The sequence below is a fragment of the Triticum dicoccoides genome, chromosome 4A (assembly GCF_002162155.2).
Source record: "Triticum dicoccoides isolate Atlit2015 ecotype Zavitan chromosome 4A, WEW_v2.0, whole genome shotgun sequence".
Taxonomy (NCBI): Eukaryota; Viridiplantae; Streptophyta; class Magnoliopsida; order Poales; family Poaceae; genus Triticum; species Triticum dicoccoides.
Window position 1 is genome coordinate 422,824,806 of NC_041386.1, and position 17,769 is coordinate 422,842,574.

The window sequence follows — 17,769 nt, forward strand, 5'->3', positions numbered from 1 at the left end:
GATCTTGGTTCGTCATTGGCATTAAAAGTAATAGCCATATCATTCCAATGGTTTATGGCTGCTACATGGCAGACTTCGGCAAGGCCGCGAAGCATCCATTTGCACGGATTATTTGATGAGAAGGTCTTGAAGATTGTGAGTACTTCGGGATCGTGTTCCGAAGAGTACTTTTCTGGTGTAGTATTGGCGCTCTTGGCCACCTGCCGGAGTATCCAACATGCCTGTAGGCAGTGAGTTAGTTCGGTATTCGGCGTCGTATGTATTTGACAGGGCCTGTCGAGCCATTCTTCGAAGACAGTTCTGTGTCCCGTAAAGGGCTTGAATTTCTTGTCCACGGGATGATGATTAGGTGCCCCATGAGGGTGCACCCTTCTTGCCCGTCCGGGAGATGGCCTAAAGGCCTGCGGTTCCCAGCGGGCTGTCTGAGTTTTCCAGGAGCTTTCCATTGCGCGGTACTTCTATACTATGCGTGCCAAATCTATGAAGTGCAGGACACGATAGCGACTGAGGGCATTAAGGATTACCTCGTCCGTATAGTTGCTGCGAAATACTGAAATTGTGTCGTCGTCGCGGCGGTCCTTTATCTTGTTTTTAACAAGGAGGAATCTAGCCCAAAAGTGGTGGACTATTTCCCGAGGCTGGTGCCGCACATGCATTGGGTCGCATATGTCTGGAGAGCCGGAGTTGCTTGGATAATATTTCTTGTGGTGGGTGGCGGGTTCGAATTCGCACCTTGGCCCACCATGGAGCCCGGAGCTTGAAGAATTTCCGAGGTTACCAGCCCAGGACCCAGAGCGTCCAGGGAATTCTCAGGCTTGACGCCCGATTTTGTGTTTGAAGGACATGGAGTGTCCTCTAGAGGGTGGGTATCTGGTTCTCCGGGTTCAAAAATCTAAACATAGTTGGTTCTCAACGTAGGAAAGGAGTTATTGTCAGCATGTTCCTCCACAACCGCTACCTGATGGGTGAACGGCGGAGATTTAATTTCTCTCTGATCGGGTTTAAGCCCGATTCGAGCATAGTCAGTTGAGACTCCCAGGGCGACGATGCGATCTAGTAGTTCTTTCAAAGATGAGAGATCTGCCGGGTACATCTTGTCGGAATATTCGGGGCTGTTGCGAAGGGAATTTCGGTGACTTGGGGGGTTGCCTTTGGCTTAATGGCCGGAGAGGCACCCACAGGAAGTCGCCGAGCCGGAGAGTTTGCCCTGGAATTAGGGCTCCTTTGGAAGTGATACTGTCATTGATGACAAGGCGAGCCATCAGTCATTCAGTTGATGCTACAGAGGAACTCTCAATGAAAGCACCAGTGTCGGTGTCAAAACCAGCAGATCTCGGGTTGGGGTCCTGAACGGTGCGTCTAAGGATCGATGGTAACAGGAGACATGGGACACGAGGTTTTACCTAGGTTCGGGCCCTCTTAATGGAGGTAATACCCTTCGTCCTGCTTGATTGACTTTGATGAGTATAGGGGTTACAAGAGTTGATCTACCACGAGATTATAATGGCTAATCCCTAATTGTCTAGCCTGTATGATTATGATTGTGATTCTCTCTATGGGCTAAACCCTCCGGTTTATATAGACACCGGAGGGGGCTAGGTTTGTACCAAGTCGGTCTACAGAGAAAGGAATACTCATATCTGCACGCCAAGCTTTGCTTCCACGCAAAGGAGAGTCCCATCCGAACACGGGGGAAAGTCCTCTATCTTGTATCTTCACGACCCATTAGTCCGGCCCACATTGCATAGCCCGAACGCCCGAGGACCCCGTAATCTAGGACTCCCTCAAGGGTTCCATACCCCTTATTGTGTTAGGGGCGCAAAATCAAGGAACATAACACCGGTATGATGGAAACTAGGGCGGCAAGAGTGGAACAAAACACTAGGTATAAGGTCGAGCCTTCCACCCTTTTCCAAGTATATAGATGCATTAACTAAATAAGATATATTGTGATATCCCATCATATCCATGACCCAACATGGAATAACCTACAACTAGCAACGCTATAAGAGGGGCTGAGCAAAGCGAGAACATAGCCAAACAATGGTTTGCTAGGAAGGGTGAAAAGGTTAGATTCTATCATGGCAGTTTGGGAGGCTTGATAAACAATTAATAGGTAGTGTGACATAGCGATAGCATCGAGACAACTAGCATAGCAAAGATAGTAGTGGTATCTAGGGTAATAGTCATCTTGCCTGAAATCCTGCTAGGAAGAAGATCAAATCCATGAAGTAGACGAACAAACGTAGTCAAACGAATCCTCACAATCGCAATGTAATCGGAACTATGGAGAAGAAGCACAACCAGAAAGAAGTGAACACCATGGTAAATAACCATCACATAAAAATGACATGATGCACAAGCAAGTATGATGCATGGCATGCCAAAGTGCAACAAACAATACTACAAATTAAGTGGAGCTCAATATGCAACGACTTGCATATTGATGAAACACCACATTCAAGTATTTAGTTCACTCTCGTTTAACTACACAACAATATTAAATGTTGTTAAACATGGCAAGAGGTGAAGTATAAGTAAACTAACTATTTAGGCAAGATTAAATGAGGCCGGAAATAACAAACAACAATTCCAGAAAATCCTCATGTCCATATTTTGAATTTGGTACTATTCTGCCCTATACACAATTTTAGAGTTGTTAAACATGCAAAATAAGTGCACCATGTTAATCTATGCATTTTCTACCCCATTTACATATAAAGTTTATTAAATTTGGAGCTATGGTTATTTAGTTATCAAATAAAACACTGTAGCATGTCATTTAAGCAAATTAATGCAAACAGCAAGTTACCTTTTAAACATTGATTAAAGTAGCATATTATGAAACTAGATGAAAATCTAAGCATTTTACATGTACAAAGTTTTTACAAAAGATGCACCATTATTAAGTTATTATATGCATGAAGTCAGAGGTTTTTTCTGAAAAACTGTAAACTATGGATAAATAGCTAAATTCGTTCGACAGAAAAAATAGTGAATGGGCCAAAACTGCTGGGTGCGGGTTAGTATGCAGCGCACAGAGCGGGGGGAAATGGTGGCTTCTTACATTGGGCCAACAGGCCGAAGGGGAATTAGAGCGATGGGCCGGCAGATCTGGGCCGCGAGGCGATGCTGAAGCGCTGCCGCGGTTAGAGCAGGCCTCTGGGAAGCAGAGGACTTGCATCTCTGACGAAAACACAAGGAGGCGGCTCTGGTGGGGCTCGCGGGTCGGCAGGCGCAGGGAGGACCCGGGAACGACGGGATCCGGCTGGGCCCTGGGCGAGGATGGGGTCTGCTTGCGATTCGGTGGAGCTACAGGGGCGACTACGCTCGGGCAGGAGGCAGCTCAGGTCGAAGACGGTGGGGCTCCAGTTGGTCTGGAGGCAGCGCAAGGACGACAGGGAGGAGCTGCAGCAAACTTGAGGCGAATCCGTTGGGGACGGACCAGATTCAGTAGCTGCAAGCAATAGACGTGTCGGGGAAGGCCATGGAGTCGAGCTTCGGCGGCGGTGTTCAAATCCATGGCGGGGACGGGGATCCTCCTGTGAAAACGATGAGAGAGGGAGGTTACACGGAGAGGCAGGGGGAGAAGGAAAATGGGAGGACAGGGCAGAAGAGAAGGGAGATGCGGGACGAGGCAACTTCGTCGGGGACTGGTCCGGTGACTCGCCTGACGACGACATTGGGGAGATCGGGATCGAGCCGAGCTCGATCTGGGAATCGGGCAGGAAGCCCTGTGGGTGCCTACTGAAGGTGGTCGCCGGCGACACAGATGGTCGCGAGGCGGGCATGGGGTTCGGGCGTGAACGTAGCTGAGCTCGGGAGTGAGCTCTTGCGCGGGATGGAGGTGGCTGCGGGAGCCTTAGGCGAGCTCCTGCTCGGGAGAGGAACGAGGAGGCCTGAGCGATCGGGATAGGAGGCTCGCGACAGCGAGGCTGCGGGCGTGGTGGCTCGGCAAGAGGAGAAGGAGGCTACGATCTGGTTGGGCGACGCTGAAAGCAAGGTGGAGGCACTCGGGTGGATGGGGAAAATGAGGTGGATCTGGCAAGTGGGTCGTTGGCTGGCGGCGGGAAGGGATTGATGGGATAAGCTCCCTAGAAACTAGCGTTGCTCACTATTTATAGCAAAACAGACCAGTTTAGGGCGGTTAGGTCCCTCCAATCGTAATCGGACGGTCCGAGATAAATAGGTTAGGAGAGTCCAACGAGAAACCGATGATGATTTCAGGATGTTTGGGGATGGTCCAGATCCAATGGTCATGACTGCCCGGGTCGGGTCCGAGACAGCTTCGGACGCACTCGAGGGGTTTGCGGGCTGACGAGAGAGGTTAGGTGGTTCGGCAAGAGGGAACCGAAAACACGGTTGGTCTCGGAACGGTCAACGAAGGCAGGGGGACGCAGCAACTATGAACGGGTGCAAGTTTCCTGAAAACATGACGGCAGCGGAGTGCCGATGCAATGCAAATGATGACATGATGAATGCAACAAACAAATAAATAACAGAACTGACACGCAAAATATGGAAGGCATCTAGAGCGTCAGCCTTGGGTCGTTACAATGAGATCCACTTCTTGATGAATCGGTGCCTTCACCTTCTTGTTCTCAGCATCATAAGTCGCCTGGTATTGGGAAAGATATGTTTCTTCAGCGAGCTTGGTTGCTATTGGACGCATTGCCCTTGCTATTTGTGCAAAATCATCAGCGCTGAAGGGAGACTCGTCTGTCGGTGTTCTGGGAACGGGGGTCCCCAGACTTGCCTACCTGCGGCCTACGGTGTGGCTCAAAGGGGGGGGCAGCACGACCCATCTTCACCAACACAAACCCAAGATCCTCGCGAGGGGCCAAGCCTCGCGGGGCGGACGACGCGAAGCTTCCTCAGGCACGGCCTCGTCAGGCTGGCTCACGAGGAGGCGGAGGGATCAAGGCGGGGTACCTCATGAGGTGCCCATGACGCAAGCCATGACAACTCAGGGCGCCAGGCGGGTGCCAGCCCACGCAGCGTCCTCCTTTCCTCTTTGGTGCAAAGGGGGCAAGCGCAGCCGCGGAGTACCGAGGCATCAGGCAAAGGTTGCAATTTCGGTGCAACAAGACCAAGACCAGAAGGACTACGAGACGGAGGTCACCGTGGAGCCCAAGACGGCGTCATCACCAGAGCTTTGCGCAGGCGAAGACTACTTTTGTTTGGATAGCTGATACTTGATGTCCCCCTTCAAATTAGCCCGCCATTGTTGGCTCCCTTCCCGATCAATATTTGGGAAGAGGACCAGGGCCTCTATAAATAGGACCAGCCACCCACATAGAGGGGAGGACGAAAAAGAGGTAGGAAGGAAGAGGCTCGTTAGAAGGGTCGGTCGGTCAGTCGGAGCCGAGAGAGAGAGAGAGAGAGAGAGAGAGAGAGAGAGAGAGAGAGGTGGCTGAACTCCTCCCAGCAGTTCATCGCCTCAGCCAAGAACAGACCCTTGCGAGGCTGTTCTTCCTTGTATTGTTCATCATCATCAGCCCAAGAGGCAATCCACCACACCACAGACTGGAGTAGGGTATTACACCACAACGGTGGCCCGAACCAGTATAAACCCTGTGTCTCTTGTGTTGTTCTCTCCTTAGTTTAGATCCTAGCATGGCGGAGGGGTGCAGGTAGGTAGGAGGCAAAATCTCCACGCGCACCCCAGTGTTCGAACCTCAAGGGTCTGCCGGAACCCGAAATCCAACATTTGGCGCGCCAGGTAGGGGTGCGCCGGAATTCGTCTTCCACCGCCCCGTTCTCCTCCGACCGTCACGCCCATGTCTGACGCTCGTCAGGCCCGCGCCGAGCGCCGGGCCGCACTCGCTTCCCGCGTCGCCCAGACGGCCCCTGTCAGCGGGCATCCACGCCGTTCCCCGTCACCTGCCGTCAACGCCGCCACCGGCCCGGCGGGGGACGAGCGACAAGCATCGTCCCAGCATCCATCCGTGTGGCAAGACGGCCGCACCGCAACTCCCTCGCTCGCCCCAGCTGGATCTTCGTCTCGCGCGCTCCGCGTGCCCATGGAGGCCCGGGCTGCACTCATCGCGGCAAACGAGCTCCTGCGCTACCGTCCCGTCGACGACGTCTACGAAGAACGGCTCGACCGCGTTGCCGAGCTCGTCCGCGCTGCAGGGGGCTCTTCCGCACCGTCTGTTCCGCTGCACTGCACCCCGCCCCGCGTGGGCGAATAGGCTCCGGCGACGCCCCGGCCGCCTCCTCCTCAAGAATACACCATGGCTCCAAGGCGCATGGCCCCTGGGCGGAACCCGCTCCGTCAGGTGCCAGCGCAGCAAGAACAGAGCTGCAAAGAAGTCCCTCGCCCGCCAGAAGCTGCCCGAGCGCTCCTTGCTCCAGCACGACGCGACCATCCCCCTGCTCCAGCACGTGGGGACATGCAAGACTAGGCTCTCCATCACCTAAGGCCTCCCGTGGCCGCAGCAGGCTGCCATGCCTACACCACCGAACTACGCAGCATCGCGTGGCCCGACAAGTTCAAACCAGACCTGCCTCCTCGCTATGACGGCACGGCCGACCCTGCGGAGTTCCTCCAGCTCTACGAGCTGGGCATCGAAGCTGCCAATGGAGATGAGAAGGTCATGGCGAACTGGTTTCCCATGGCGCTCAAGGATGGGGCCCGCACCTGGCTCCAGGCACAATCTCCTCCTGGGAAAAGATGCGCACCCGCTTCATCGCCAACTTCCAAGGTACTCGCGACCGGCCACCCGCTGTGAGCAACATGCGCTGCATCAAGCAACAACCCGGGGAGACCCTGCAGAAGTACATCCAGCGCTTCAACAACGCACGCCTCAAGATCCCCAAGGTGACTGAGGAGGCCATCATCTCAGCTTTCTCCGACGGAGTGCGCGACGTCAAGATGAAGGAGGAGCTGGCGATGCATGAAGACCTGTGCACTTCCTTGGAGTTGTTCAACTTGGCAAACAAGTGCGCCAGGGCTGAGGAGGGGCGTCTCTCCCTCCTCGAGCTGCCTGCCGCAGACCCAGAAGAGAAGAAGCTCAAGGCTAAGGATGTGAAGCGCAAGGGGGCTGCAGTGCTTGCGGCAGAACCAGACACCAAGCGGGGCAGAGATCTGCCGAACCTCCCAAGGGCAGCCGGTACTGCGTGTACCACGACCTCCACACCCACAACACCAATGAATGCCAAGAACTCCGAGTCGTGCGTGAAGGAAGGATCGGCCGCCCCGACCGCGGTGACCGGGGCTACGGTCGAGGAGGAGGACGAAACGCAGGACGCTGGGAAGACCGTGGGCCGCGCCAAGGGTGGCGCGACCAACCTCGCGAGGATCGCTGGCAAGACCCGCCTCGCGAGAGAGGATGGAGGGATCAGCCTCGCGAGGGAGACTGGAGGGATCAGCCTCGCGAGGATCGCCCGCTAGGCAATGCAGGCCTCCCACCGCTGCCGCTGCAGCCACGGAGAAACGAGGACCGCCATCAGGACGAGGAGGCTGGGGGCTTCCAGGAGCCGCGCGCGATCGCCTGCATCTTGGGCGGAGCACAAGCCCCAGCCTCTCAGCGCATCTTTAAGCAGTTCGCCCGTGAAGTGAATGCAGCACTCCCCAGACTCGAAGCCACACGCCCTCTCAGGTGGTCGGCGTGCGCCATCACGTTCAGCTCAGCAGATCAGCTCAAGTGTGCGGCAACAGCCGGAGTCCTCCCGATGCTTTGTTCCCCAATCATCAGCAACATGGTGGTCACCAAGACCCTCATCGATGGCGGGGCAGGGCTCAACGTCCTGTCCGTGGAGACGTTCAACAACCTCCAAGTGCCCTACAGCCAGCTTCAGCCAACCAAGCCCTTCTTCGGCATCACTGACGGCTCCACGGTCCCGATTGGGCAGGTCCGCCTCCCTGTCACCTTCGGGGCACGCGACAACTACCGCACCGAGCTCATCGACTTCGACATCGCTCACATTCGCCTGCCGTACAACGCCATCCTTAGGTACCCAGCACTGGCCAAGTTCATGGCCGTAACTCACCACGGCTACAACGTCCTCAAGATGCCAGGAAGTGGCGGAGTCATCATGGTGCCCTGTGAAGAGAAGGACGCGGTGTGTTCCCTAGAACGAGCCTTTCAGGCCGCATCACTGGAAGACCGGGATCGCGGAAGCAGGAGGCTTCCCAAGACCACCCCAAGAAGAAGAAGACATCGTCCAGCTCGACCACTCAGGAGGCAGGCCCCTCTGGGCCTTGCGCCTGCCCAGGGGGAGCCTCCCTCCATCGCATAGGAAAGCGCGCCCGGTGCCCTCCTCAGGCAGGGCTCGGGGGCTCTCCCCTGGGGGGCCACCGACCTAGCTGGGGTCACGAGGGAGGCGCTTGGGCACCACATGGAGGCGTGTTTTGAAGCATGTTTCCCTCAAGAAGGAGCAAGGCAAGGAGATCCAGACCCACAGGAGTTTGTTAGCAAGGCCATTCAGGAGCTACAGGAGTCAAGAGTCATGAGAGGCGCCCGCTGCCTACCAGCAGTGGCCCCCATCTAGGCGAGGATGGTGGACTGCGCGTCTGCATCGACATACCAGGGCTCAACCGAGTCGCCTCTCTGGAGCGCCTCTGGCCCTCGCGAGTGGGGCGCTGCGGAGGTCCACCCCACAGCTACGTTCGCATGCCTTACGGCTTGCCGAACGCGGCTGACGCGTACCAGCGCCTCATGAGGGGCATCACGGAGGCACGAGAGGCTAGGCGTTCCACAGCCCTGGAAGAGATGAAGATGGCCCGCGAGGAGCCGCCAACGCCTCCGGAGCCTCCCGAGGCCCCTGGGCCTGGGGGCTCGTGAGGATCGGCTCCCGCAGCCCCCCGAGCCTGCTACACCAACACCCCTTCGTCCTCAACATCATCAGGTGACATCTTTCGAGTTTTACTTCCAGCTGGGAGCGCCCCCAGGGCTGCATTATTCCCAGGCCGCGTGGGTCCGTCCCTGCGGCGTGTATCCCTTTATTCCATGTTGTTAGCTTACCATGTTGGGGGCGCCCCTCATGCTGCATCACCCCCAAGTCGCTCGGGCCTGACCCAGTGATCTCTGCATTCCCAGCATCTATTTGAACGAATCCACTCCTTCGCGGCTAACGTGTTTACCTAGTTGCATACTCTGCTGACGCCAACTAACGGAGCTGCTCCCGAATGGCACGACGCTTGCGCATGGGTCCGTCCCTGCAACACCAACAAACCTGGATGGCTGAGCTCTGGCCGTGGCAGCCCCGCATAGCGTCACCTCGTCAAGCCTTCAGTGCCTCACCACCCCTCAGAAGCAACCAACGGCTGACCGTCAATTGTATAGCAACCCCTTGCTTTTTCTATGATGGACCTGCAGGACCTCCTGAAGGAGCTGCGTCAGGCGAGGCTCTTGCTATGCCTCCTTCGCTCTCGTCCGCGTGAACCGCTTGCACGTTAAATGGGGGTGCCTGAGCATCGCGACTCAGGGCTCCTACTGGCTCTCCAGCCCTCACCCTCTGGCCTTGACCATGGCATTGCGACCTGGCATACCAGCGACGGCTGAGATTCGCTCGAGGGCCGGGACCCTAGGGCGTAGAGCAGAAAGGGGAGCTGAGGCGAGAGGGAGGAGATACACGAGGACCTCGCCAAGCAACCCCGCTCCTGCCGACGCACGGACCCGGCCACACACCAGAGAGCGGCCCCTGATCCTCGAGATAAGTTATCGCCCGGAAGCGCCAGCTACCGTGGCACCATCCCCGCACCTAATGCTATCCCTTGTTAGCAACGCTGCTCCCCTTTCTCACCAAACGACGGATGCTTGGGCGCCAAAGGGGACCTCCTGAGCATCGCGACTCAGGGGCTCTTACCGGACTCCGGGTCGCTCACCTCCTGGCCTTGACCATGGCATCACGACCTGGCATACCAGCGACGGCTGAAGCCGCCTTGGGACTGGGACCTGTCGGCGTAGAGCACCAAGCCCTCGTGAGGTTCGAAAGGGAGGACTGAGCTAAGATGGAATGAGAAACTCGCGCAATTCTACGACAAGTGTTACATATACAAGACAGGATCACAGGCACCTTACAAGCCCCTACGGGACGCGTTTTTGATTCCTCGCAGGGAACGAATCCTAAAGGGACACAAACCACACGCGTCCCTGCAAAAGACGCCATCATCAACAGTGGGCCGTCAAGCACCGACGCCAACCCCATCCAGATCAGAGTCCTCCCTGCTCCAGGAGCGGCACCGGTGCGGGGGCTCGTAGCTGTCGTCGCTCGTCTCCAGAGTCGCGAAGAGCTCGCTGGAGTCGCTGGAACCTCCGACGCCTCCACCGCCTGAGGAGCCTCCAAGGGAGTGGGTGGCGTGCCCAGTCCTCGTCGCAGCAGGGCTCTGGCCACCTTCCTCGGGGCAGCACTCCAGCCGGCGCCCGCTCGCCCCAAGGCCTCGGCACCACCTGAAGGGCCCCTTCGTCCGGGCCATGGGGGATGAGCCGTTTCTTCGACGGGAGAGGGTTTGGCCCCTCTCGGGGAGCCTTTCCCTTCTCTACCATCGAGAACCGGTGGACCGGAGCCATCGCGGCAAGACGGAGCAAGGATCGGGAAGAAGGAGAAGCAAGGAGGGGTGGACTGGAAGGGCGCGCGCCGTTCCGTACTTATAGCCGGCGAAGGCCAACCGCCGGCCTCCATGATCGCAGGTAATCATGACCCGTTTTTGCATGCAGGGACTTGTCCCATCCGTGCAGTTGCCGAGGCGTTGTGGGGAAGTGGAGGCGCCCACGTCTAGTCAACCGCCACGCGGCGCCCAAGGCCGCAGGCTGTTAGGGCCCGTGGCGCTTCGCTCTTGCCCTTCCGCCTCCCTGGACGGCCAAGTCCGGGCGCGCCTTGGGCCCGGGGGCTACTGTCAGCGTTCTGGGAACGGGGGTCCCCAGACTTGCCTGCCTGCGGCCTGCGGCATGGCTCAAAGGGGGGCCCAGCATGGCCCATCTTCACCAACACAAACCCAAGACCCTCGCGAGCAACCAAGCCTCGCGGGGCGGACGACGCGAAGCTTCCTCAGGCACGGCCTCGTCAGGCTGGCTCACGAGGAGGCGGAGGGATCAAGGCGGGGTACCTCACGAGGTGCCCATGACGCAAGCCATGACAACTCAGGGTGCCAGGCGGGTGCCAGCCCGCGCAGCATCCTCCTTTCCTCTTTGGTGCAAAGGGGGCAAGCGCAGCCGCGGAGTACCGAGGCATCAGGCAAAGGTTGCCATTTCAGTGCAACAAGACCAAGACCAGGAGGACTACGAGACGGAGGTCATCGTGGAGCCCAAGACAGCGTCATCACCAGAGCTTTGCGTAGGCGAAGACTACTTTTGTCAGGATAGCTGATACTTGCTGTCCCCCTTCAAATTAGCCCGCCATTGTTGGCTCCCTTCCCACTCAATATTTGGGAAGAGGACCAGGGCCTCTATAAATAGGACCAGCCACCCACATAGAGGGGAGGACGAAAAAGAGGTAGGAAAGAAGAGGCTCGTTAGAAGGGTCGGTCGGTTAGTCGGAGCCGAGAGAGAGAGAGAGAGGTGACTGAACTCCTCCTAGCAGTTCATCGCCTCAGCCAAGAACAGACCCTCGCGAGGCTGTTCTTCCTTGTATTGTTCATCATCATCAGCCCAAGAGGCAATCCAAAGGTGGCCCGAACCAGTATAAACCTTGTGTCTCTTGTGTTGTTCTCTCCTTAGTTTAGATCCTAGCATGGCGGAGGGGTGCAGGTAGGTAGGAGGCGAAATCTCTGCGTGCACCCCAGTGTTCGAACCTCAAGGGTCTGCCGGAACCTGAAATCCGACACCGTCCTCTTTCACATTGGGGCAACCATTGGCTAAATCCTCTGGATCAAGATCTGCTTGCCCTGATTTTGCCTGGCTTAAGGCAGTCATGGCGCCGGCTCTGGCGGCTGCTCGCTTTAAATCTTCAATTCTTTGGGGCAGGACAGATAGCCTTTCCAGTGTTTCTTTGATGAGGGTAGGCAGATGTTTCTTATGAATAGCAGCAGCAATTGTTTTTTGAGTGCCAGTGTATATCTACTCTACCAGAGTATAGACAGCTTTAAGCTTGATGCGCATGTCTGAGCCCAATTTGGCGATTCGGAAGCCTGCATCAGTAAAATTATTGGTAAACCGGCAGATGATTATGATATGCTGTTGGTGCAAAGGAAAGTATTATTGTTACTTACCGAAGATGGCCATTGTCATACTTTTGATTTGATGCTTTAAACCGGATAACTCATCAGTTACCGGCTTAAGGGCTGCTTCGGCGTCCTTCGCTCTTTTTAGTAAAGCTGCCTTCTTGGTATCCCAGCCGGTTTTATCAGTACTGAAGCTCTGTTTCAACTGCGCAATGTTCTCCAATACAGTCTCTAGCTCTAATTTGGCTTTTGATGTCTCAAATTGTTGAGTTTGAATATTAGCCCTCAGATCTTTGACTTGGGCCTCCTTCACATTCAGTTCGGCCTGTGACATGAACAACATGGAAGGTATTATGATCATGATTATTTTTGAAGTCCCAATCATAATACAAGTATTTTCCTTGGCACTTGGGGGCTAATGCATATTGCTCTTTTTCAAGATAAGTTTTTATGATGACTCGGGAAAAATGGTGTGATCCGATTTATAAAGCTACATGCTTGGATTTTATTTTCAACCATGGTGATAAGCCCCGGCTTATTCATACTGATTGAGCCGGCCCTTGGGGGCTACAGGTGCAAAGTTGATCGCTGTTAAATGAAGTCCCGGCTTAACTTGATAGTTTAAGCCGGCCTTTGGGGGATACTAGTTTTGATCTTCATTCCTTGATGACTATATAAATGTCTATAGTATATTCAATTCTAGCATATTCTATAGACTTGGCGGCTGATAGAGGTATATTTATGAGGAGGACTGTGCAGGATTACCTCAAAATGCTCCTTCATCAAGTTGACCAAGTCGGCTTCAAAGTCACAGCTGGTGTGAAGGCGGTTCAAGTAACCAGAGTGAATCTCTTAAGCACTAAATTGAGAATACCCCTCCAAATCAACTTTCCATTTTCCCTTGTCAACAGCAGACAACTCCTCCTTAGCGATGTGTTTGGACAGGGCAATGGGGTTGCCTGGGGCCTGATAAGCCGTCCCAGTAATCATTATGTCATCAGTTTTCTGAGCCCGCTGAGCAGGACTGGGCGGTTTATCATCTTCTAGATCAACGTCCAGGGCATCTTGGATAACAGGGTGTTCCTCTGGAGGGGGGTCATCTATAACAGCTTCTGACACTTGATGCAAAGTCTTAGTTGTGGCATGTTCCGGTTCAATAGTTTTGGGTTCTTCAACTAGTTTGTTAGTTTTCTGCCTCTTGTTGGGCTTTCCATAGCACTGAAAAGGAAGTACAAGACATAGTTAATATGACAAGTAAATGCATGATTCAAACCGGATAGCTTTTACATTCTTACCCAGGCACGGTCTTGAAGGCCGGGATTTGAGTCCCAGTTGAATCATCGGAGGAGGAATGAGATGATCCCTAATAATTTGAATCAGACGGGTTAAGAGGTTGTTGAAAAAGACCTGCCTTGGGATAAGGTAAGCCAAAACTATTTCAAACCTCCGGTCGACGCTTGCGAGGTGCTGGTGTGTTTGGTAAGCCGGAGAAAGTATTCTACCGCCACTGTTCCGGGTCATGCGGCGAGCTTCATGTTGCTGCTTCTTCAAAAGAAAGTTGGGATCCAAATAAGCTAAAGGATGGTAAAACCTTACTCTCTGGCTTGCTTGACGAACTTTCTATCTTGGCAAGGGTTCAGAGTCAGAGGAAAGGATATTTACCTCTTCAGCATTTGCTTGGCTTCCTTCCGCATCATCCTGATAGCAATCATTATCAATAAGGTGTACAAAAAATGACCCAAGGGAGTAAAGTGTTAGCTCCGACTCATCATCATCATCATTACCATCCAAGTTTAATAACTCGGCGGCATTGGTTTTCTTCTTGGCAGGCATTTTGATAGCCTTGCTTTTTGTCCGGGTCTTCTTGATCGGCTTATCTAACTTCTTGTTCCAGAAAGAGGAATAGGCATGTGCAAATTAAATGGGTTATGAGAAGACAGTTTGAACGAAAAACAGTGATTAAACCGGAAATAGCTTAAAAGCTTACAACAGGTGGTTGGTTGAGAGTGTAGAAAGGACTCAATCTAACTTGGCTGCAATCTTCTAGGCTCTCGTTCAGGAGAGTTTTGGTATCCTCTTCAGTCATCTCTATCTGGCAGTGGCTAAGCGGATCTTTCAAGTTGCCAGTGTACTCACACATTAAGCCGGAGCGGCAGCTTAGGGGCAATATCCTCCATGAAACCCAGCACCGGACAAGCTCGAGGCTAGTTAAGCCATTATCCATGAAGGCTCCGATTTTTGGAAAAAGGGGCGCATATTTGGCCCGTTCCTTTGTGTTGTAACACCCACGATGCGGCTATATCTCCCACGTGTCGGAGCACGACTTAGAGGCATAGCCGCATAGTAGGCATGTCGCGGGAGGGGTAATCTTTACACATCCCATGTACTGAATAAGAAAGAGATAAAGAGTTGGCTTACAATTGCCACTTCACACAATACATAAATATAGCATTACATCATCCAGAATACAATCAAGGTCTGACTACGGAACCAAAATAAAGACAACCCCAAATGCATAGATTCTCGATCGCCCCAACTGGGCTCCACTATAGATCCTCCGGAAAGGAAACATAGTAAGTTAGTAGCGTCTTGAATCCTCGTCGAACTCCCACTTGAGTTCGGTCGTGTCCCATGCACTGGCATCATCGGCACCTGCATCTAGTTTTGGAAGTAAATTGTGAGTCACGGGGACTCAGCAATCTCACACCCTCGCGATCAAGACTATTTAAGCTTAAGGGCAGGAAAAGGTAGTGAGGTAGAGCTGCAGCAAGCACTAGCATATATGGTGGCTAACTTACGCAAATGAGAGCGAGAAGAGAAGCAAAGCACGGTCGTGAAGCTATAAATATCAAGAAGTGATCCCGAAACTACTTACGTTCAAGCATAACACAAGACCGTGTTCTCTTCCCGGACTCCGCCGAAAAGAGACCATCACAGCTACACACGCGGTTGATTCATTTTATTTAAGTTAAGTGTCAGGTTTTCTACAACCGGATATTAACAAATTCCCATCTGCCCATAACCGCGGGCACGGCTTTCGAAAGTTCAAAACCCTGCAGGGGTGTCCCAACTTAGCCTATCACAAGCTCTCACGGTCAATGAAGGATATTCCTTCTCCCAGGAAGACCCGATCAGACTCGGAATCCCGGTTACAAGACATCTCGACAATGGTAAAACAAGACCAGCAAAGCCACCCGAATGTGCCGACAAATCCCGATAGGAGCTGCACATATCTCGTTCCCAGGGCACATCGGATTGTCCAAGATTCCATTAGGCCAACCCAGAGTTGCCCCTGGTGGCCACCGGCTGCTAATAGGTTGGACCAACACTCAAAGGACCACTGGCCCGGGGGTTTAAATAATGATGACCCTTGAGTCCGCGGAACCCAAGGCAAAAAGGCTTAGGTGGAAAATGGTAAAACCATGGTTGGGCCTTGCTAGAGGAGTTTTATTCAAGGCGAATAGTCAAGGTGTTCCCATTATAACCCAACTGCGTAAGGAATGCAAAATCAAGGAACATAACACCGGTATGACGGAAACTAGGGCGGCAAGAGTGGAACAAAACACTAGGCATAAGGTCGAGCCTTCCACCCTTTACCAAGTATATAGGTGCATTAAAGTAAACAAGATATCATAATGATATCCCAACAATAATCATGTTCCAACAAGGAACAAACTCCATCTTCACCTGCAACTAGCAACGCTATAAGAGGGGCTGAGCAAAGCGGTAACATAGCCAAACAACGGTTTGCTAGGAAAAAGGTGGGTTAGAGGCTTGACATGGCAATATGGGAGGCATGATATAGCAAGTGGTAGGTATCGCGGCATAGCAAAAGAGCGAGCAACTGGCAAGCAAAGATAGATGTGATTTCGAGGGTATGGTCATCTTGCCTGCAAAGTTCTCCGAGTTGACGTAAACTTGATCCTCGTAAGCGTACTCAATGGGTTCCTCGATCACGTACTCGTCTCCCAGTTCTACCCAAAGCAAGAACACAAGCAAAGGAAACCACAATCAACCACGGTGCAATGCGCAAGCAACATGATGCAAAACATGGCAATACGTGGGATGTGATATGCAATGCATATGCATGCTTCAGAAGGAAAATATTTATCAAGGAATCAACTTGGCAAACCAAGTGCGCCGCTGGAAAGATGAGTTGATTTCGGTCGAAATCGATATAAAGATCACCGGAATCGGATGCACGGTTTGCAAATGGCAAGCAAAACAAGAATCGCACAATTCTGCGATTAACAGCACGATGCCATCTAGAATGCAACAAGAAAACTAACCTACTGCACTCCAACATAGCAACAAAACACATGGCAGTGATCTACTCAAGATGCTTGACAAAAGATGAACACCGAGCTACGGCTAAATCACACAAGAGCAGGTTCAAACAAGCATGGCAAAAGTGCAAAAGATAACAGCATCACAGACTTAGTGAAAATACTAACATGCCAGGATTTAATATCAGGAAGCAAAGTTTAGAGCAAGATAACAACATGCTACCGGAATGTAACATAGCAAAAAAAGGCATGGCATGAATCTACTCAAAGCATATAACAAAAGTCCCTTACTGACCATAAGCCAAAAGGGCGCAGAAAATATTATGGCACCCATGTAAACATAGCAAGTTTCGTTAACAGATTCAGACTTAGCAGAAAACTGGACATGGCAGAAACAGAGTTATGAAGGCACGTTTGCGAGCTCAATGCACTCAACACAAGGCATTGCATGACAAACTAAGCATACTGCCAGCAAGAATACATGATCATGAAGCCAAGCAAAGCTATATCAAGTTCATACCATGCATGTATCAACTACAACAACCTTGGAAAAATTGATTAACATGTAAACAATCTGCCAGGAACATTTTATAGCAAACGTAGAGCAAGATTGAGTCATGCTAGGGCACTCCATAAATGAAAACAGGGACATGGATGGATATAGCTCAACCATATGTCAAAATCATCCTTATTGAACATACACAAAAGAAGCACGGATCTCTCTATACCAACAAGAAAACATGGCATAAAATAACAGCAGGAAAAATGACATAGTGAAATTCTAAGTCCCTAAAATCAGCAATATTATGAAAGATACTTTGAATGCTTGTGCTATTCACCACATTAATCACAAAAATACATGGCATACACCCCTGTAAAGATGGCATGGCATAGCCCAAAACACATGTAGAGCTCATGCTCATATGCAGCAGACAATAATCATGGCAAAAATGACAAATGCTCAAGATCTGCTAAGTAACAGGAACTAACATTTTATAGCACTTTTGCATCAACACTTTGGGCATCAATATGGCCTTGAACAAGCATGGTGCAATGGAAAAAAATGAAGAGCACATCATGATGAACAATTTGATATATCACACGCACGAAATGAAGCTACGGTCACAGAGTTATGGCATGATGAAAAGTGCTAGAAAATAAAGCAGAAAATGAATTAGAGAGAAAATTCAGGGTCAACACTAGGGTTTTCCAGATCTGGATCTGGGCGGCGCGGAAACTGAGGTTCGTCGGGGAGGAGTTCGCCGGAGTTGGCAGGGAGTCGGCGGCCGGAGTACGTCGGAGCACGCCGGAGGAGGCCGGGGACGGGGTTGGCGGCGAGGTGGCGGAGGACGGCGCGGGCTCGCGCGGCGCGGTGGC